The sequence below is a fragment of the Sus scrofa genome, chromosome 7 (assembly GCF_054392235.1).
Source record: "Sus scrofa isolate SSC_HxYL_T2T_F1_AM1 chromosome 7, Sscrofa_HxYL_maternal_Yorkshire_Landrace_v2.0, whole genome shotgun sequence".
NCBI classification, from domain to species: domain Eukaryota; kingdom Metazoa; phylum Chordata; class Mammalia; order Artiodactyla; family Suidae; genus Sus; species Sus scrofa.
The window spans coordinates 45702308-45724459 of record NC_139389.1 but is presented as its reverse complement, the minus strand read 5'-3'; the positions used below and the strand labels follow the sequence as shown (position 1 = coordinate 45724459).

Sequence of the window (22152 nt, the reverse complement as noted above, 5' to 3'; positions counted from 1 at the left end):
AGGAAAGTAACACTGATAAAATGCTAGTATCTAATCTACAGACCGTATTCAAATGTGACAGTAGTCCCAATGATAAACTTTCCAAAAAAGAAACAAGTCCAGATCACAGGTTGTATTCCTTTGGCACGTCTCTTTAACCTGAAATGGCTCCTTAATGTTGCCATGTCTTTTGTGACATCCATGTTTTTGATGGGTGGGCAAAGGACTTTTAGGCCAAGTGTTTTTAAAAAATGAGCTAAGATTAGGGGATGGTTTCAGTGTGGATCCTTCAATTTCTTTGGTTTATTCATCAAGAACGAGTTCCTTGTTGAAGATACCTCTCTGGTTCCGTGCTGCTCACCACTGAGAATCCACACGCCCCCAGTGTTCATTTCCTAGGGTTGACTTGACCAAGGACCACACCCTGGGTGATCTGAAACAACAGACACATGTTTTCTCACAGTTCTGGAAGATGTCCAAAATCAAGGTGTCCTCAGGGCTGAGCTCCCCTGAAGCCTGTAAGAGAGGCGCCTTCCTTTCTACTTTCATCTTCTGGTTACTCCCGCTGTTCTTTGGCTTGCAGGTGCATCACCCCAGTCTGCCTCTGTCTTCACATGTGGCCCTGTTCCTTCTCTTTTTAGAAAGCCACCAGTCATCCTGGATTTAAGGGCCACCCTACTGCAATATGGCTTCATCTTAACTACATCTGCAACAACCCTATTTCCAAATAAGGTCACACTCTGAGATCCTGGGGGTTAGAAACTGCAGTGTGTTGTTTGAGAGAACACAATTCAACCAGTACCACTCCCCTACCTCATTTTCCAGCCTAATCCTACAGGTTCTCACCTGTGGTCCCAATGCTGCAACCTCACTCATCGTCCTCAGGGGGCACTCGCTTTCCCGAGGACTCAAGGCTTCCTTCCGGCCCTCTCCACTCCCCTCGGCCAATCGGGGCTCCTCTTTTTCCTGGTGATGACAACTTTCATGGCCTGTTGCTTATTCTGTGCCAGGCAGTGTCCTGAATTCTCTGCGCATAACACTGTTTTAACTGTATCTAGTAGGAACCATCATGAGCCCATTTTACAGATGAGGAATTAGAGGCACGAGAAGGTTCACTTGCTCAAGGCCTCCCAACAAGATGATTCTCTGACATTTTCCTGGCTTATTCCCTCCTCAGTCTTGAGTCTGCTCGTTGCTGTGGAGGGGATCTCTGTGCTGGTGAGCCTTCTGGTCAGTGGGCTCCCTCTCTGAGATGGTCAGGGCCCCTGAATACCCATCTTCCACTGCCTCAGTTTACTTCGATTGGTTCTGTGGGGCCTCTGTTCTCCAGTGGGGGTGGGGAATGGGATTTAGGTCTTTTTTTTCTTTTTTCCCCCTCCCTTCCCACAGAGCCTCTGGCCCCTTGGACCTTAAACCAAGCCTGAGTTTCTCAGAGTGGGGCCCAGTCTGTCCATTTATGCCAAAGATGCCAACATCTCCTGCAGGGAGTGTCAGAAATACCCAACCCATGGCCCCAGTCCAGACCTCCTGAATAAGAATCTTTGGTGGGGAGACTCAGACAGAGCCTGCCTCTTTAATAAACAAGTCTGAGAATTGCTGTTGAAAGCGCTCCTCCGATATCTATAAAAATAACTGATTGACGGACAGACCCATTGACTGCATGGATGAACCACCATGGTGTGTTTCTCAGGGGGCCAGACCAAGAGGAAAGTTTTTAAATTTCCTGCCAATTTTCACAGCTTGGTTTTTCTGTGCATCTAAAACTGTTCTAAAAATAAAGTCTTTTTACTTTTTTTGCTTTTTTTAAGTGAAAGTTATTGTCCCTAGAGCACCTATGAATATTGTGGAATGTTGCAGGACTGAAAAACGGGGCTGGGGTGTTGGGGGTGGGAAGCTGGTGGTGGTAGTGGGTATTGCGGGCAGGGACTATTTCTACTCAAGCGCCCCTCTCTGCAGCGAGTCCCCTTCAGAATCAGAGGGAAGTTGGCCGGTCCCTGATCTGGTCCAGACCTTCCCCAAGCAGCCCCAAACTCTAAGAGCCTGGGGGTGGCAGGAGGCAGTTGCTCCACCCCCCAGAGGAGCCCAGCTGTTTCCTAGCCCCTCTTTTCAGCCACCTGAACCCATTCACAGTTTTCCTGTCAGTTAACCCGGGCCGCAGGGCAGTGTGGGAAGGGGCCCCTCTAGACCGGGTGGGGCCGCGGTTCATTTACGGGCGTCTTTGCTCCGGGGGCCTCGGCTGAACAGGTGCAGGCAGAAGCAGCTGGGTGAAGTGAGGACAGCCTTCCTCTCCTTTCCTTTCTCCTCTTCCTCCGACTCCCTCCTCCAGCCCAGCCACCCTGAAGCCACATCCCATTGCCTCTGCTTCCCCCCTTCCCCCACCTCCACTGCCCTCCATCCACCAAGGGCAGTTCCCCCCCCCTCCCCGGCCCTGGGGGAGAGGGTGGGTTGGGGGGAGCGGTCGATTTACCCTGGCGGGGGGGGGAGGCATGGTTAAGGGAAAGCTATAGGTTTGCATTGCCACCCTCCCCCAGCCGAACCTGTTCTCTTCTAGGGCTTTTTTGGTTTTGTTTTGTTTTGTTCTGTTTTAAGAAGGGAAGGTAGAGAGAGGGAAGTGGTGTCTTAGGAAGGGAGGGGTCTTTACCGACAGCCTCTAATGCACTGAAGAGGACCGATTTTTTTTTTTTTTTTTTTTTTTTTAGGTTTTACCTGCATCATTTATTTGTTTATCTATTCATTCATTCACGTTATTTTTTATTTTTATGATTTTTATTTGTTCCATTGTAGTTGATTTATAGTGTTCTGTCAATTTTTACTGTAGAGCAGAGTGACCCAGTCAAACCTACATGCATACATTCTTTTTCTCACGTTATTCTCCATCATGTTCCATCACAAGTGACTGGATATAGTTCCCTGTGCAGAGGACCGATTTTGAAGTTGGCCAGCCCGTCCCCTTCAGGGCAGACCTTCTGGTGTCCTGGAAGAGTGAACCTGGTAGTGATGGGGCATCAGGTTCCTATCCACTTTCTGGAGCAAAAGTCCTCCAAGTGAGTGCACATCCATGTCCCCTTGTGAGAGCTTGTGATTCTGCAGGAGTGGGGGGGGGGGGGCTGAGGCTGGAGAATCGGCATTTCTGATTGGCTCCTGTTGACTCAGGGACCACACTTAAGAGAAGCACCATGCTGGGGCTCCCCTCAGATTTCTGATATGTGGGCTCTGTCTAGCCACCATCCCTAGGGAGAACAGGACACCCAAGGAAGCTGGGCCCCCAGCGGTGGCGTCAGCACTCAGGTTCAAGTAGCAACCCTGCCTGCTTGCAGGGCTGTGTGATTTAGCTGAGTTTGGATGGGACTGCATCTTAAGAGGACAGGAGTTCCTGTTGTGGCTCAGTGGGAACAAACCTGACTAGCATCCATGAGGACGTGGGTTTGAACCCTGGCCTTGCTCAGTGGGTTAAGGATCTGGCGTTGCCAGTGAGCTGTGGTGTAGGTCGCAGACACAGCTCGGATCTGGCGTTGCTGTGGCTGTGGTGTAGGCTGGCAGCTACAGCTCCAATTAGACCCCTACCCTGGGAACCTCCATATGCCTCGGGTGCGGCCCTAAAAAGACAAACAAATCAAAATAAAACAAGGACAGTAGGAAGACCCTCTCTGTCTGCTTGCTCCTCACTCGCATGGCCAGGCCCCCTCCAAGCCAGGCCTCCTCCATCTTGTCTTTTTTTTTTTTTTTGCTATTTCTTGGGCCGCTCCCGAGGCATATGGAGGTTCCCAGGCCAGGGGTTGAATCGGAGCTGCAGCCGCCGGCCCATGCCAGAGCCACAGCAACGCGGGATCTGAGCCATGTCTGCAACCTACACTACAGCTCACGGCAACGCCGGATTTAACCCACTGAGCAAGGGCAGGGACCGAACCCGCAACCTCGTGGTTCCTAGTCGGATTCGTTAACCACTGCACCACGACGGGAACTCCCTTTCTCCATCTTGAATCTTTCCTTTCTAGGTCTTCTCCCTGCCAGTTGTAGGGAGGGAAAGAGATGCCCCCGTGTTCTCTGAAGCTTGCCTTTCAACTACCTGCTATGGGATCCTAGGCTGCTGTTCAAATCATGAGGTTCCTCTCTCTATGGTGACTTGGGAGTGATCTGCCAGGACATATTGCAGCGTGAAACTGCTCAACTATAGGTAGAAAATACTCCTGCTCTTTTTTTGTTGTTATCTTTTGTCTTCTTAGGGCTGCACCCACAGCATATGGTGGTTCCCAGGTTAGGGGTCCAATCCAAGCTATAGCTGCCAGCCTACACCACAGCCACAGCAACTCGGGGATTCGAGCCACGTCTGCACAGCTCACGGCAACGCCAGATCCTTAACCCACTGAGTGAGGCCCAGGATCGAACCCACGTCCTCACGGATGCTAGTCGGTTTCATTCAGCACTGAGCCACGAAGGGCATTCTTAAAATACTCCTACTTTCGTTAAAAAAGAAAAAAAAAAAAAAAACACCATAAAGCTACAAATGAATATATTCACAAGTATTTACACTATGGAGTATTAGGAGCTGTGGAATATTAGGAATATTAAGCAGCTGTTCTAATCATGAGGTTCATCTTTATGTGGTGACTTGGAAGTGATCCTCCAAGACACATTACAGTGTGAACCTGCTCAACTCTAGGTAGAAAATACTCTTGCTTTTGTTAAAAAAAAAAAAAAAATAGAACCACCAACCATAAAGCTACAAATGAATATATATGTAAGTATTCATATGCACACAGACAAAAAAAAAGTCTGGAAGGATCCTTTCCAGACCAATAGAATTTATTGAACTCTCCATCAGGAAGATGGGCAATTTCACCATTGCCATTCTCTCATCCTGTATTTTAACAAGGCCCGTCTGACGCTAATCCAAAGCCATGGGTCGGCAAATAATAGAAAATGCTAGAGCTCTGGAAAGCTCTACTGTGAACTATTACAGTCGGGAGCGGGAGGCAGGGCTGAGGGTTCTGTCAGTGTACACACAAACACACACTGGACTGTTTGAATTTGTTCAAAGGAGGACTATTAGTTTTTTAATTTAAAAAGGCCATATAGGCATTAAAGGAAGTAGATGCTCCCCCCCACCCTGGCCCCTTCCCCTGGCAGCCCCCAGCTTGCCCACTCCAGCTGCTGCCCCAAGCCCTCCGCGCTCGTCCAGCTGCTGCTCCATCTCATTCCTTCCTGTCACCGTCAGATTTCTCCACTGAGTAGCCCTCACTCGCTACTAGTCATTTCTTCAACAGCCATTCTTTTGATTTTAAAGAAACACCCCATGTTTTTGTTTGCCGATGGCCAGCATTCCAAAAAGGAAAAGAAGAAAAAAAAAAAAAAAAAACCCGTAGCCTTAAAATGGCATCCACAAACACGACTCACTCGGGTCCGATCCTATCTGTTGCTCGCTGCACCCGCACGTCCTTTCATCATTGTAATCTGCACAAATGCGATTTTGTGTCCTGAAATTTTTTTACGTCACCTAATTTTGTAAGCCTGTCTCTGTATGGACACAGCATCATTTCTTGCTCTGAATGGTACTATGGTTGTTTAACCAGGCCCTGATTGTTAGGCCTTTGGGTGGGTTCCAGGTTTTTGCTATTTATTCATTCATGATTTAACCCCCTTCTTTGGGGCCCCGCCTCCTGCCAGCCTATAAAAACTGCCCTCTTAAAGGTCACTGCCGTCCGTCTTCCCTCCAGATCTACCAGCCTCTTCTCAGTCCTTGACTAAGCCCTTGTCCTGACTTTAATTGAACTTGGCCTTATTAAACCATCCTCACTGCCACCCACCAGCTCATCCATCAAACCCTTCGTAAGATGCCAGCCTCTCTTTGTGGGTCTTTGTTTTTTTTCTTTCTTTAATCTTGTTTTCTTTTAAATACAGACATTTAAAAAAAATAACAGCACCGATAAATCTGTTGTATAGAAAGTAAAAGATACATCTTCTTTTAAATTTCTTAATTGAATTATGAGTTAACAACTCAAAAGAATTGAATGCATATATATGAATTATGATTCACATGTGTTTATATATGTATACATATGTGTTTATATTTGTTATACATACATGTGTATACATATATCTAAATTATGAAGTACGATAATAAAACTAAACCCGTAATATATCTATGCCACCATTTAAGAAATACAACATCACCAATTCCATGGACGCTTCCCTTTCTGAGTCATCTCACTAATAAACCCCACTGAGATACTCTGAATTTTGTTTATTTTATCATTCTACTAATTGTTTTGCTTTTTAGGGCCACACACAATGGCACATGGAGGTTCCCAGGCTAGGGTCCAGTCGGAGCTGCAGCTGCTGGTCTATACCACAGCCACAACAACCCGGGATCTGAGCCATGTTTGTGACTTACATCACAGCTCATGGCAACGCCGGATCCTTAACCCACTGAGTCAGGCTAGGGATTGAACTTGCAGCCTCCTGGTTCCTAGTCAGATTCGTTTCCCCTGCGCCACGATAGAAACCCCTCTCTTAATTTTAATAAGTTGTAAATCTGAAGGGGTTCTAGCTAGACAAACATCTATCTCTCATGACATTGTTTCTTTCCAATTCTTTACCCTTATTTTCCTTTGGTATCTGCTTTTGCTAAGACCTTCAATTTAATGTCATTCAGAAGCAGAAAGAGAAGACATCCTTGACTTGTTACTGAATTTAAAGGAAATGCTTCTTGGAGTTCCCGTTGTGACTCAGAGGGTTAGGAACCTGACTAGTATCCATGAAGGTTCAGGTTCAATCCCTGGCCTCCATCAGTGGGTTAATGATCCAGCATTGCCGTAAGCTGTGGTATAGGTTGTAGACTCGGCTTGGATCCAGCATTCTGCTATGGTGTATGCCGGCAGCTGGAGCCCCAATTCAACTCCTAGTCTGTGAGCCTCTATGTGCCACAGGTATGGCCCTAAAAAGACAAAAAAGACACACACAAAAAAACAATAAAAAACTCTGGGAGTTGCCATCGTGGCTCAGCGGAAAAGAACCTGACTAGTATCCATGAGGATTCGGCTTCTATCCCTGGCCTCTCTCAGTGGGTTAAGGATCCGGCGTTGCTGTGAGCTGTAGTGTAGGCCGGCGGCTACAGCTCTGATTCGACCCCTAGCTTGGGAACCTCCACATTCTGCAGGTGCTGCCCTAAAAAGACAAAAAAAAAAAAAAAAAAAAAAAAGAAAGAAAGAAAAAAGAAAAAAACCTCTGATGTAGCTTTAAATATCACTTTAAAAATCACTAACATTGTTTATTTACATCTGTTTTCTTGATCAGTATTACCTAAGTTTTATTAGTCTCTCTTTTTTTCTCTTTTTGTCAGCACCTGTGGCATATGGAAATTCCTGGGCCAGGGATTGAATCCAGGCCAAAGCTGTGACCTACATCACAGCTGCAGCAATGCCGGAACTTTAACCTACTATGCCACAGTGAGAACTCCCTATTAGTCTTTTTGACGTGCAACTTTTGACCTTATTGATTTTCCCTACTGTTTATTTTCTATTTCATCTTGCTGTTATTTATCGTCTTCAGGGGTTCCCATTGTGGCACAGTGGAAACGAAACCGACTCGTATCCATGAGGATTCGGGTTCCATCCCTGGCCTCGCTCGGTGGGTTAAGGATCTGGCCATGCTGTGAGCTGTGGTGTAGGTCGCAGACATGGCTTGGATCCCGAGTTGCTGTGGCTGTGGTGTAGGCTGGCAGCTGTAGCTCCAATTCTACCCCTAGCCTGGGAACTTTCTATGCCACAGCTGTAGCCCGAAGAAGCAAAAAAAAAAAAAAGCTTTCATTTTTCTGCTTTCTTTTTTCTCTTTTTAATTGATGTATAGTTGATTTACAGTATGTGTTAGTTTCATGTATACAGCAAAGTGATTCAGATATATATATTTTTTCAGATTATTTTCCATTTTAGGTCATTACAAAATATTGACCATAGTTATAGTTCCTGTGTTATACACTAAATTTTTTTATTATGTTTTTTCTTTTGTTATACAGTAAATTTGTTGTTTATTTTATATATAATAGTATCTGTTAATCCCATACTCCTAATTTATCCCACTCCCTTCCTATATTTTTTTCATTTTTCTGCTTTCTTAGGATTTATTCTGCTATTCTTTTTTTAACTTCCTAACTTCTATCTTTGATTCATCAGTTTTGAAATCTTTTTTCTTTTCTAATGTATGCAGTTAAGGCGATATATTTCCCTATAAGTATTGCTTAAGTTGCATCCTGTGTTTTTTTCCTTTATTAAACTCACCCATCCTAAAATGCATGGATCTTAAGTGTACATTTTTATGAGTTTTGGCAAATGTAAACAGGCATGTTACCATCATCCAAATCAAGATAGAGGCTATTTCCCTCATCCCAGAAAGCTCCATGAGGCCTATTTGGGATCAATCTCCCCTTCACCACCAGAGTTAATCAGTGTTAGAACGATGTGTACTTGGCTAGAAGTTCATCCTAATGGAAGCATACTGTGTATGCTCTTTTGTGTCCAGTGTTCAGTTAGCATATGTTGTGTCTATTAGTTAATTTGCTCCTTTTTATTGCTGATTTTATTCCATTATATGGGAGGCTATACACTATGGTTTACCTATTCTCTGTTGATGGATGTTTGGATTGTTTCCGGTTCGGGGGCTGTTTTGGATAAAGCACTGATGAACATCCTTGTACAAGTCTTTTGTGGACGTAAGCTTTCCGTTCTCTCAGGTAGATACGTAGAAATAGAAAAGCCAGGCCTTAGTGCAGGCATCCTGTAAGTTTCACCATGCGGTATTTTCATTATCATTTAGTTCTAGTTCTTCAGACATTTCCAGTAAGGTTTTGCCTTTGATCTTTAAGTTATTTTAAAGTGGGTTTTTTTTTGTTGTTGTTGTTTGGTTGGTTTTTTTGTCTTTTCTAGGGCCGCTCCCACGGCATATGGAGGTTCCCAGGCTAGGGGTTGAATGGGAGCTATAGTTGCCGGCCTATGCCAGAGCCACAGCAACACAGGATCCGAGCCACGAGCCACGTCTGCGACCTACACCACAGCTCATGGCAACGCCGGATCCTTAACCCACTGAGCGAGGCCAGGGATTGAACCTGCAACCTCATGGTTCCTAGTCGGATTCGTTAACCACTGAACCACAGTGGGAACTGGAAGTGTGTTTTTAAATTTCCACATGTGTGGGACTTTTTGTTGTTGATGATTTCTAACTTAATTGTATTTATAAGAGTCGTTTTTTAAAATGTTTTGAGGCTTGCTTTATGACTTAAATTTCTGTGCTTAAAAAGAATATATCTTCTCCAACTCATACACATACATACATTTTTTAATAAGCTTGATATATATACACAGATATACACATTTATAAATATGTATTATAAATAGATGCATACATACGTGCATACAGATAATAGGTCTCAAAATTGTTAATGGCATTGTCCAGATCTTCCAAATCCTTTCTGATTTTTGTCTGTTCAATACTAAAAAAGCTGTATTAAAAATCTCCTACCCCAATTGATAAATGGTAGATTTATCAATTTCTCCTTATAGTTTTTCTCAAGTTTGGCTTTATATATTTTTGAACCTTTGTTATTGGGGACATAGAGATTTAGAATTATTATATGTCATTCTAGCAAATAATAAATTATTATTGTAGCAAATGTTCAAGTCATCGTATAGTGACTGTCTCTTATAATTTTTTTTTTTTGCCTCGGTGCCTGTTTTATCTCATGTTAATATTTGGTGTCAGCTTCCTCTCGGTATTTATTTAGTATATTTTTTCCATCATTCAACGTTCAGCTTCTCTGTGTATTATTTCTTTTCTACCAATGCTTTTAATGTGGTCTAGGTTAGAAGTCAGAAGCCCTCTGGTTTAGTCTCATTGTTCAGTTGGGTATAAGAATTCTTGCCTTGCACCCTCGTCTTCACCAGTACTGTCGGATTCGAACGAGATAATGTATGGGAAATCACTTTGCAAACTGTAAAATATTTTGCAAATTATTGTCCTAGCCATCTAACAGTGAGCGTCCTCAAAGACTTGCTTAAAGCCAGAGTGGTTAAGAGCTTAGTTGGTTAACAGAATCATGCTTTTGCAATTGCAAATACTATTTCATAGGGTAGTCGCAAGATTAAATGTATTAAGAGTACTAGAGTTCCCGTCCTGGCGCAGCAGAAACGAATCTGACTAGGAACCATGAGGTTGTGGGTTTGAGCCCTGGCCTGGCTCAGCGGGTTAAGGATCCGGCATTGCCGTGAGCTGTGGTGTAGGTCGCAGACGAGCTCGGATCCCACATTGCTGTGGCTGTGGCATAGGCCAGCAGCTGAAGCTCTGATTAGACCCCTAGCCTGGGAACCTCCATGTGCTGGGGGTATGGCCCTAAAAAGAAAAAAAATATGTATTACGAGTACTGCATCATCCTGGGCATAGGAAGTGTTCAAGAAATAGTAACTCAATATGATTATGATTATTGTGTTGCTGTCGCTTTAGCCTGAATTCTAGCTCAGCTGACCAGTACATTACATTAGACAAATTCCTTAACTTCTCTAAGCCTCAGCTTCCTCATCTTTGAAGCTGGACTAATAATAACAACTTCCATAAGGTTGTTCTGCGAATGATGTAAAATGGTGAGAAAAAGAGTGCCTGGTTACCGTGATTTTGATCTGGAAGATCTCCGCTATTAGAGTTCTTTTAAATGTTGACACTTTCTGACATCTCAAATCATCTCTAACCTCTTACCTGAGCTTGAAGCCCTTACTTAAAATGCTAGCAGGAGTTCCTGCTGTGGCTCAGCAGAAACGAATCCGACTAGTATCCATGAGGATGTGGGTTGCTCAGTGGGTGGGGGATCCAGCATTGCCGCGAGCTGAGGTGTAGGCCGAAGACAATGGCTTGGATCCTGCATTGCCGTGGCTGTGGTGTAGGTCAGCAGCTGTAGCTCCAACTCTGCCCCTAGCCTGGGAACTTCTATATGCTGCAGGTGCAGCCCTAAAAAGCACGCGCACACGCGCGCGCGCGCACACACACACACACAACACTAGCAAAGTGGAACCGCTTGACTATCTTACCATCAATTTAGGGTATTCTGTCTAATGTTGCATTCTTCATCCTTTTTCCCCATCAAATCATCTCAGCTTCTTCAGCACCAAAATGATGGGCTTATGTAAGCTCTACCCTTTAAGGAGCTCACTACCTGATAGAAGACTGATCCTAAAACATCAGCAAGAAGTGCCATTGTAGAAATTCATACAAGGTGCTTCAGGAGACTCTAGAGAAGAGATAAGCCCCGTGGGACCGAGGAGGGTGGCTAAGTCAGGGAAAGCTTCCCCGACCAGAGGAAGCCCATTTCCCCATTTCCACCAAACATACCAGAACCATCATTCTCCCAACACAGCAGACTGTGTTGCATAAAATTAAACAGCTGTTTTCATTCATAACTTCCAAGCAGTGACTCAGGGATCCAGGCTCCTTCCTTCTTGTGGTGACACAGCGCCTGTGTTCGGGAAGTCCTCTGTTAGCCTCTACTGCATACTCCTCTGATTAACTGAGAGTGTGAGGACTGTGCCAGGCGTGTCACGTGCCCAAAGAGGCAGCGTCATCTCTGCTTACGTTCATCTCTGCTCGCATTCCTTGTTCAGACTCAGTGACTGGCCCCAGCCTAACTGCAAGGGAAGCTGGGAATTGTAGTTTTCCTGGGTACCTAGGAAGATGAGAAGGGATTGGTGGGCTTCTAGCCAGTCTTAGCCGTTGCTGCCTCAGAGACGTCTTTACAGCAGCCACTCCTGACTTGCTCCTTTTGCTGCTCTTCTTGTGAAGGCCTGGGCCACCGAGCAGAGGACAATTACCTCGGTAGTTCCGGGTGGCCAACCCCTACTTAATAAGACCTGCAGTTTTTTTCTGCCATCTTGTTCACTTGAATAATCCTTCTAAGAGTTCCCATGTGGCTCATCGGGTTAAGGGTCCAGCTTTGTCACTGTAGCAGCGTGGGTTGCCTGTGCTCAAACCCTGTCCCAGGGACCTTCTGCATGCTACAGACATGGCCAAAGGGGAAAAAAATCCTTTCAGCCAAGAAAAGTTGGACCAGTGTTTGGTACATAGTAGGCATACAGGAAGGTTTTTGTTTCTTTTTAAGGGCCACACCCATGGCATATGGACGTTCCTGGGCTAGAGGTTGAATCAGAGCTTCAGCTGCCGGCCTGCGCCATGGCTGCAGCAATGGCAGATTCTTAACCGACTGATTGAGGATCAAACCCACAACCTCATGGATGCTAGTCGGTTCGTTACTACTGAGCCACAACGGGAACTCCAAGAAGTATTTTTTTAATGTGTGCATTATCTCAGTTCCAGGAATTGCTTAGAGGTTGTTTAAAAGGGAAAATTAAGCTGAGCACTTGGGTGGGCTGAGATGGGGGTTGGGGGAGGGGGGATGATAAGGAGGGAGGAGGAGGGGAGGAAGGGGATGGAGCTTTTGAATGCTACTCAGTCAGGGCCAGGAGGCCTGCCTTTATTTTTTTTTTTTTAAGAGCTCGTTTATTGGTCACATCTGAACTGCCCCTGAAGGCAAGTGAAAATCACTTCAGAGCCAGAGCCTTTCCTGCACTTCTGCTTCTTCCCGTAGAATCTGAAAGGAAAAGTGACCAGGCTGAATAGAGGCCCCCAGGGACTAGAGCTGGAAGGGAAGAACTCATGTTGCCCTTTTAGCACTTGGGGAGCCCGGGAAGCCTGGCTGAGCACAGCTTAGGCCACCTCTAGCTACGGGACCTTGAACAAGTTACTTAATCTTTTTGTGCCCGTTTCCTCATTTGTAATATGAAGATAATAATATGTACCTCCTCTGGTTTTTAGATTAAGCAGGTTAATATAAGAGAAAGCATAGACCAGTGACTGGCCCAATGGAAGCGCTGTGCGGTTGTGGATACTGTTATCATTGGGGACAGAAAAGAAGCGGTCATGGAGTTCCCGTTGTGGCTCAGGGGAAACCAATCCAACTAGGATCCATGAGGATGCGGGTTCGATTCCCGGCCTTGCTCAGTGGGTTAAGGATCTGGCGTTGCCATGAGCTGTGGTGTAGGTCACAGAGGTGGCGTGGATCCCACGTTGCTCTGGCTGTGGTGTAGGCCGGCCGCTGTAGCTCCGATTCAACCCCTACCCTGGGAACTTCCATATGCCAGGGGTGGGGCCCTAAAAAGACCAAAAAAAAAAAGTGGCCCCAAGAGATCCTAAAATGATAGACTGGAAAGGCCCTTAGAGGGGACTGTGTCTAATCCATGTAGCACCAGGTGTTGACTTGGTGTCCAGGTAGAGTCTTGTCCTGCTTCTGGTTTTTGACTCACAATGTGACTCTAAAATATTTGATAAAGGAGGTGGAATTTATTTTAATGGCTTCCTAGGTCCAGGCTGCCCCGGCCCCATCCCTGACCCCTCCTTTGCCTGTTTTGCCCCCAGTCTGCCTTTTCGACCCCAGAACATTCACCCTGTTCCCCAACACCAAGATCCTCACTCTGCCACCCCTCTCAGCACCCCACCTTAGTTCTGCTGGATCATATTCTGCATGTCTGTGCCAACCAGTTAATCTGATAAAAGGATTGCTCTGAAAGTACTCATTGGAGATAGTGCAAAGGTTGCTGCTTCATACAAAGGTGCATTATGACTGGGGCCCTTCTGGAGAAAATGCTCCACCCTTTGTGTCCTGGTCTGTGGGAGGGAGAGATGGAGCAGCTTTCCAGCTCGGAAGTTGGAGAGATTTACGGCCTCCAACTTTCCCTAAAAGCAAACAGATGCTGGAGTTCCCTGGTGGCCTAAATCGCGTTAAGGATCCAGCCTTGTCTCTGCTGTGGCACAGGTTTGATCCCTGGCCACATGCTGTGGGCACAGCTGGAAAAAAAAAACATCCATCCTGTTGGCTGGAACAGGGATAGATGAGGATAATGGCAGGGGACATTGGCACAGACCTTTCATCAGAAAATTTGTAGGAGTTCCCATTGTGGCTTAGCGGTAATGAACCCGACTGGTATCCATGAGGACTCGAGTTTGATTCCTGGCCTTACTCAGTGGATTAAGGATCTGGTGTTGCCGTGAGCTGTGGTATAGATCAGAGATGGGGCTGGGATCTGGCGTTGCTGTGGTTGTGGTGTAGGCCGGCAGCTGTAATTCCGATTGGACCCCTAGCCTGGGAACCTCCATATGCCTTGCGGGGTTCGACCTTAGAAAAGCAAAATAAATAAATAAATAAATAAAAATCCATTTCTGGACTCTAGGTGAGGGAAAGGGTGGGGCAGGATATAAAAATGGGTAAGACTTTTCCCTGCCTTCCGGGAATGAGGAAAATGCAAGTACTCATTTAATAAGCATACAAAGAAAGCTGCATCCTATGCTAACCCAGACCAAAAAATTAGAGTACAGACAAGGATGAGAGATCCATTCAAACTAGAGGTTTCGGATGATCCCACAGAAAAGCTCATGGTTGCCTTAGAAGTGACTCCTGAAGAGAATTCTTTTAAGTATATTTAAGTTTTTACCAGGACTAGAAAAATCTACAAACACTAGAGCACAGAAAGAAAGGAAAATCACCCAAGGTCTCATAATTCAAGGTGACCTCTGTTATCTCCAGATAATGGGATTATAGGTGATTTTTTGCTTTCTCTACATTTCTATATGTTAAAGTTTTCTATCATGAGTTTTACAATAAGAAATACACATTTATAAAAACGGTTTTTTTTTTAAATTTATGGCCGCACTTGTGATCTATGTTAGTTCCCAGGCCAGAGACTGAATCTAAGCCATGACTGCAACCTATGCCAAAGCTGCAGCAATGCTGATCCTTTCAATCCACTGCGCTGAGCCAGGGATCAAATGCATGCCTCTGTGGTAACCTGAGCTGCTGTAGTGAGATTCTTAACCCACTGCCTCCACGGTGTTCTTTTAACCCCAAAACACAAACAAAAAACAAAAAAAGATTTTTTTTTTTTGGGTTCCTGTTGTGGCTCGGTGGTAACAAACCTGATGAGTATCCGTGAGGATGCGAGTTCAATCCTTGGCCTTGCTCAGTGGATTGAGGATCTCACCCTGCTGTGAGCTGTGGTATAGGTCTCAGATGCGGCTTGGACCCTGAGTTGCTGTGCCTGTGGCAGTGGCCAGCAGCTGCAGCTCCAATTCAACTTGGAAAAGTTCCGTAGCCTGGGAACTTCCACATGCCAAGGGTGTGGCCCTAAAACAAAAACAAAAACAAAAACAAACTAGTATCCAGATTGGCCTCTTTCACTTGGTGATATGCATGCATTTAAGAGTCCTCTGTGTCTTCCCATGGCTTAATGATTTCCCCCCCACCCCGCTTTTTGTACTGAATAATATTCCACTGTCTTCATGTACCACAGTTTATTTATCCATCCACCCGCTGAAGGGACATCTTGCTTCCCAGATTGGACAGTTATGAATAAAGCTGCTGTAAACATCCATGTACAGACTTTGATGTGGACATAAGTTTTCAGTTCATTTAGGTACATACCAAGGAGCACAACTGCTGGATTGGATGCTAAGAGTAGGTTTCGTTTTGTTAAGAAACCATCAAAGTGTCGTCAATGTGGTTGTGCCATTTCGCATTTCCAGCACCGATGAATGAGAGTTCCTGTTGCTTCACACCCGCGCCAGCGTTTGGTGGTGTCATTGTTCTGGATTTCTAATCCGTGCATAGTAGTGTGTGAAATAATAGAAAAAGTATACATTGCATGGGTCTCTGCCCCTGCGCGGAGTAATTTTGTAATTTCCTAAGTGGTAAAAGCTCTAGGAGCATCTTTTGTTCTAATATCTGGTCTTTGACCCCGGTTCCTGACACAACCTAAATCCCTTGGAATTTCCTGGGTGATAGGAGGGTCTTTTGTTCTAATAAGGCAAGTGCTGGGTGGGCTCCTGGATGGCCTCAGGATAGGGGTTGGCCGCCAGAAAGACCACACCAGGATTAGAAGCTTGGAATTTTCAGCCGCATCTCCCCATTCTCTAGAAAGGGGAGCCAGGCTGGCAATGGCATTAATCATGGAGCATGCCCACAGGAGGACACCTCCGGGAAAAATCCCAACAGCACGGGGTTGGGGAGCTTCCCAGATGGTGAACGCATTGACTTACAAGGAGGGTGATGCACCAGCTCGGCTCAGGATCCTTCCAACCATCTGGCTGTTCATTTGTATCCTTTATCATATCCTTTAACAAACTGGTAAACCTAAGCAAATGTTTCCCGGAGTCTTGTGAGCTGCTCTAGTGAATGAATTGCATCCAAAGGAGGCGGGAATCCTGGGAACCTCTGGTTTGTAACTAGGTGGGACAGAAGTTGTGGGCACATGGGGACCGACTACTTGCAAGTGGCATCTGGGGAGGGCAGTCTCGTGGGACTGAGTCCTTGATCTGTGGGATCTGATGCTACATCCAGGTGGATGATGTCACAATTGAGTCAAATTGCAGGACGCCCAGCTGATGTTACAGAATTGCTTGGGGTGGGGAAAAATCACACATGTTTGGTGTCACAAGTGTTGTGAGTGAGGTAGTAGTGTAGGAATAAAGGGGAAAGACATCCATGAGGAGGACTGTGAGCTTTTCCCAATGCAAGTGGTTTCTCATTTGTGTTTTCATTTGCAGTTCCCTAGTGACATAAGATGTTAAGCATCTTTTCATATAATTATGTGTCATCTATGTATCTTCTTTGGTGAGATAACTGTTTGAGGCTTTTGCCCACTTTTATATATATATATTTTTTTTTTCATATATATATATATTTTTTTTCCCTTTTCTGGCCACCCTCGTGGCATATGGAAGTTCCCAGGCCAGGGATCGAATCCAAACCGCAGCTGTGACCTATATCACAACTGTGGCAATGCTGGATCCTTAACCCACTGCACTGGGCAGGGGATCAAACCCGCACCTCCAAAGAGACAGGCTGGATCATTAGCCACTGTGCCACAGAGGGAATTCCTTGCCCATCTTTTAATTGAATTGCTAATTGTCTTGTTTTTTTAATTCTTTTTTATAGTAATTATATTTATTTTAGACAAATAAGTTCTAAAAAGAAAAACAATCGCCTGATAAACAAAGCGTTTGTATAATTGACTAATTTTTAGCAAATGAAAAGATCATTTTTAGCTTAGTAATTGCATATCATCACTAAGTGTAAAATACAATATGAAACATGTTTATTTATTTATTTTTTTAGGGAAACTCTGGGGCCAGACTGCTTCCATTTGAATCCTAACTCTGTCACCCACCAGCCATGTATTCTTGGGCAAATAATTTCTCTTTGTGCCCCAAATAAGTTCATTTTTAAATTGAAGTACCGTTGATTCACAATGTTGTGTTCATATCTGTTGTACAGCAAAATGACTCAGTTATACACATATATACATTCTTTTTTACATTCTTTTCCATGACAGTTTATCCCAGGATACTAAATATAGTTCCCTGTGCTCTACAGTAGGACCTGGTTGATCCAGTCTATGTGTAAGCTCCCACTCCATCCCTCCCCCACCACTTCTCCCTCTTGGTAATCACAAGTCTGTTCTCTATGTCTGTGAGTCTGTTTCTTTCTCTCTTTCTTTCTTTCTTTTTTTTTTTTTTTTTTTTTTTTTTGGTCTTTTGTCCTTTTCAGGGCCGCACCCAAGGCATATGGAGGTTGCCAGGCTAGGAGTCTAATTGGAGCTATAGCCACCGGCCTACGCCAGAGCCACAGCAACGTCAGATCTGAGCCACGTCTGCAACCTACATTGGTAGCTCATGCCAATGCTGGATCTTTAACCCACTGAGTGAGGCCAGGGATCAAACCCGTAACCTCATGGTTCCTAGTCGGATTTGTTTCTGCTGCGCCACAGTGGGAACTCCTATTTCTGTTTCATAGATAGGTTCATCTGTGCCATATTTCAGATTCCAATAGAAGTGATATTATATGGAATTGGTCTTTTTCTTTCTCATTGACTTCACTCTTTCATATTGTTGGTTTTAAGTGTTCTTGGTATATTTTGGATAACAGTTCTTTATCAGATGTATCTTTTGCAAATATATCATCTCAGTCTGTAGCTTATCTTTTTCTTTTTTCTTTTTCTTTTTTTTGGCTGAGCCTACAGCATGTGGAAGTTCCTAGGCCAGGGATCAAAGCCATGCCAAGGCAGTGACCCAAGCCACTGTGACAAAGTCAGATCTTTAACCCACTGCATCACAAGAGAACTCCTGTAGCTTTTCTTTTCATTCCTTTGATACTGTCATTCACAGAGCGTCATGAAGTCCCCAGGCTAGGGGTTGAATCAGATTTGCAGCTGCCGGCCTACCCCACAGCCACAGCAAATGCCAGATCCAAGCCGTGTCTGCGACCTACCCACTGAGTGGGGCCAGGGATCAAACCCTCATCCTCATGGGTTCTAGTCCGGTTCGTTACTGCTTAGCCACAACGGGAATAATTTCTTCATTCAACAAATATTACTGGGTGCCTCCTCCTTGCCTGGCATTGTTCTAGGTATGGAACGCATATGGAGTTCCAGAGCCAGGGATAGACTCCGAGCTGGATCCTTAAGCCACTGTGCTGGACCAGGGATCGAACCCATGTCCCTGCCACTACAGAGACACCATTGATCCCATTGCGCCACAGCAAGAACTGCAGAGCCTGCATTCTTGATGGGGCCACTGTCTGACAGTGAAAACAATGAAGAAAAATCAAGCAGGGTCTGAGCATAGAGAGTGACTGCCTGGGCGTATTGACGGCATTTCAGTTGAGCTGGTCAGGGAGGGCACAAACTTTAAAGTGGAGACTAAGAGAGGAGCTTTAGAAAAATCTAGAGCTGCTTGGAGTCTCATTCCTGGCTAGACATAAGGATCACCTGGGGGAGCTTAAAAGAAAATCCTAGTGATCAGGTCACACTACAGGCCATTTGAACCTGAATTTCTGGAGATGGAACCTAGGAACCAATATTTTTTAAGATCCTTGGGTAATTCTTTACTACTTCTTCTTCTTCTTTTTTTTTTTTTTTTTTTTTTTGCTTTTTAGGGCTGTACCCGTGGCATGTAGAGGTTCCCAGGCTAGGGGCTGAATCAGAGCTACAGCTGCCGGCCTACACCACAGCCACAGCCACAGCCGCAGCAACAGCAATGCCAGATCCCAGCCATGTCTGCGACCTCCACCACAGCTCACGCCAATGCTGGATCCTTAACCTGCTGAGCGAGGCCAGGGATCGAACTTGAAACCTCATGGCTAGTCAGATTGGTTTCCGCTGTGCCATGACGGGAGCTCCTCCTTGGGTAATTCTGATGTGCAGCCAGAGCGGAGAACCAGTGGTCTAGGGCAACTCTGTTCAGTAGAAATGAAATTCCAACCACCTTTGTAATTTTAAATATTCTAGTAGCTTTATTTAAGAAGTAAAAAGAGGGCTAGGGAGTTCCCACCCTGGCTCAGCAGTTAACAAACCTGACTAGTATCTAGGAACCATGAGGATGTGGGTTCGATCCCTGGCCTCCCTCAGTGGGTTAAGGATCCAGCGTTGCCGTGACCTGTGGTGTAGGTTGCAAACTTGGCTCAGATCCCAATTGCTGTGGCTGTGGCGCAGGCCGGTGGCTACAGCTCTGATTGGACCCCTAGCCTGAGAACCTCCAAATGCCTTGGGTGAGGCCCTACAAAGACAAAAAGTAAAAAATAAATAAAATAAAATAAAAAAGAGGGATCAGCAATGAGATCCTGCCATATAGCACAGGGAACTATATCTAATCACTTGTGATAGATCATGATGGAAGGTAATGTGGAAAAAAGAATGTATATACATGTATAACTGGGTCACTCTGCTGTACAGCAGAAATTGACAGAACACTGTACATCAACTATTAAAAAAAAAAGAAGTAAAAAGAGGAGTTCCCATTGTGGCTCTGTGGTAATGACTAGTATCCATGAGGACTCAGGTTCCATCCTAGGCCTTGATCAGTGGGTTAAGGATCCAGCATTGCTGTGAGCTGTGGTGTAGACCAGCAGCTATATCTCCAACTCAACCCCTGGCCTAGGAACCTCCACATGCCACAGGTGTGGCCCTGAAAAGACCAAACAACAGCCAAAAAAAGGAGGAAAAAAAAGGAAAAAGAAGCAGGTAACATTAACTTTCATAACATTTTAATTTTATACATATAAAATATTATTTCATCAGGTGACCAATATAAACAAATTATTAGTGTGATATTTTACATCCTTTACAAAAGTTTTTTACATATTTTACATACACATACTATATATTTTTGAGACCCCGTGTGTATGTTGCCTTCAGAAGCACATCTCAGTTCAGACCAACCACATTTCAAGTGCTCAGTGGAAACTTGTGGCTGCGTGTTGGACAACACAGAGGCAGAGCTTTCTGAGCAAAAGAACTGAACAAATTCTTGAGTTTGAGGCACCCTTAGGAAGCAAGTGTGACCAGAAGGAAGTAAAAGAGGGTAGGACTGATAATAAGTGAAGTCAAAGAGAGAGCCAGGGCCTAGTGTTTTGGATTTAATTTGGCTTTTATTCTAAACATGATGGAAAACTATTGGACACTTTTAAGGCAAGAAATGATTTGCTCTAATTTTTAAAAGATGCTTTGGGGAGGTCCTGTCATGGCTCAGTGGTTAACGAATCCGACTAGGAAACATGAGGTTGTGGGTTCAATCCCTGGCCTTGCTCAGTGGGTTAAGGATCCGGTGTTGCCGTGAGCTGTGGTGTAGGTCCCAGACGTGGCTTGGATTCTGCGTTGCTGTGGCTGTGGTGTAGTCTGGCAGCTATAGCTCTGATTAGACCCCTAGCCTGGGAACCTCCATACGCCACAGGAGCGGCCCCCAAAAAGGCAAAAAGACAAAAAAAATAAAAGATACTTTGGAGAGTCCTGTCATGGCTCAGCAGGTTAAGGACCCCGTGTCGTCTCCATGAGGATGCAGGTTCCATCCCTGACCTCGCTCAGTGGGTTAAGCATCTGGTGTTGCCACAAGCTGCCATGTAGGTCACAGATGAGGCTTGGATCTTGTATGGCTGTGGCTGTGGTGTAGGCCATCAGCTGCAGCTCCGATTCAACCCTGTAGCTTCCATATGCTGCAGGTACGGCCATTAAAAAAACAAAACAAACAAACCCTTTTGGCTGCTGCGTTGGAAACAGTCTGCATGGAGGCCAGAGAGCAGCAGAAAGGTCCAGATAGAAGCTATGACGTTAGCATGGGTGAGAGTTACAGGCAACTTGGACTTGAGTGGTCATGGGTCAGGTGCTGAAAAGCATTGGAATTCCCAGTCGATATTCCCAGGCAGAGCCCGCGGGAGTTGCTGATGGACTGGATGTGACGTATGAGAAAGAGGAAAGTCAGCCATGACTCCAAGAGTCTTGTCCTGAGCAAATGATGTGGAGCCGGGGTTGGGGTAGGGCATGGAAGTAGGTTTGGAGGAAAACGAGAGTTGAGTTTAAGCCTAGACCAATCAACATTGGGTGTGTCCTCTAAAATCTAGAACGTGTGTGTCAGCAAAGGCGAAGGGGGTGTGGAAAAAGTACAGGAAGTGTTCAAACAATGGAGATTCCCAAAGGCAAGAGTATGTGTTGGGGCAGGGGCCAGGCTGTGGAAAAATAGGAGATAAAACACATCACAATAGATTATAGAGGGCTTTGAATGCCAAATTGAGGAATTTGTAATTTACTGGATAGGCATCGGAGAGCTATTGGATATTTTTGAGTAATAACTTACATGATCAGAATCTAACTTTACACTGACAATTCTGTATTTAATAACATGAAAAAATGCCCGAGATAATTTTCACCAAATAATTTTAGATATAGAATGATAAGAACTTTTTTTTTAATCTCAGGTATAAAAAATAAAAAGGCTCATTTATTAAAAAGAAAGAACCTGGAAGGGACATTATCAAAATGTTTAATAGAGATGGTTTCTGTGGTTGGTAAGACTATAAATAGTTTCTTTCTTCTTCTTCTTTCAATTTCTCTATATTTTCTAATTGTCTTTAACTGAGCATAACTGATTTTTATCGTGAGAATAAGTTTAAACTAACAACTTGAATGTGTCTGGGGTTGGAGGAGTTCTTTGGGTGGAGAGAACGGAGGCAGGGATATGGGTTAGGTTTATTGCAGTAGACCAACAGAAAGGGAGGGAGAGGAGGAACCAGGGCAGGGGTCATGGGAGGAGGAGGGAGGAGGAAAA

General features: G+C 44.9%; 1 protein-coding gene across 3 annotated transcripts in view; it reads left to right on the top strand.

Moving 5' to 3' along the window:
• CCND3 (cyclin D3) overlaps window positions 1-22152 on the top strand; it is a 94256-nt gene that overhangs the window by 31929 nt on the left and 40175 nt on the right. The window lies entirely within an intron of this gene.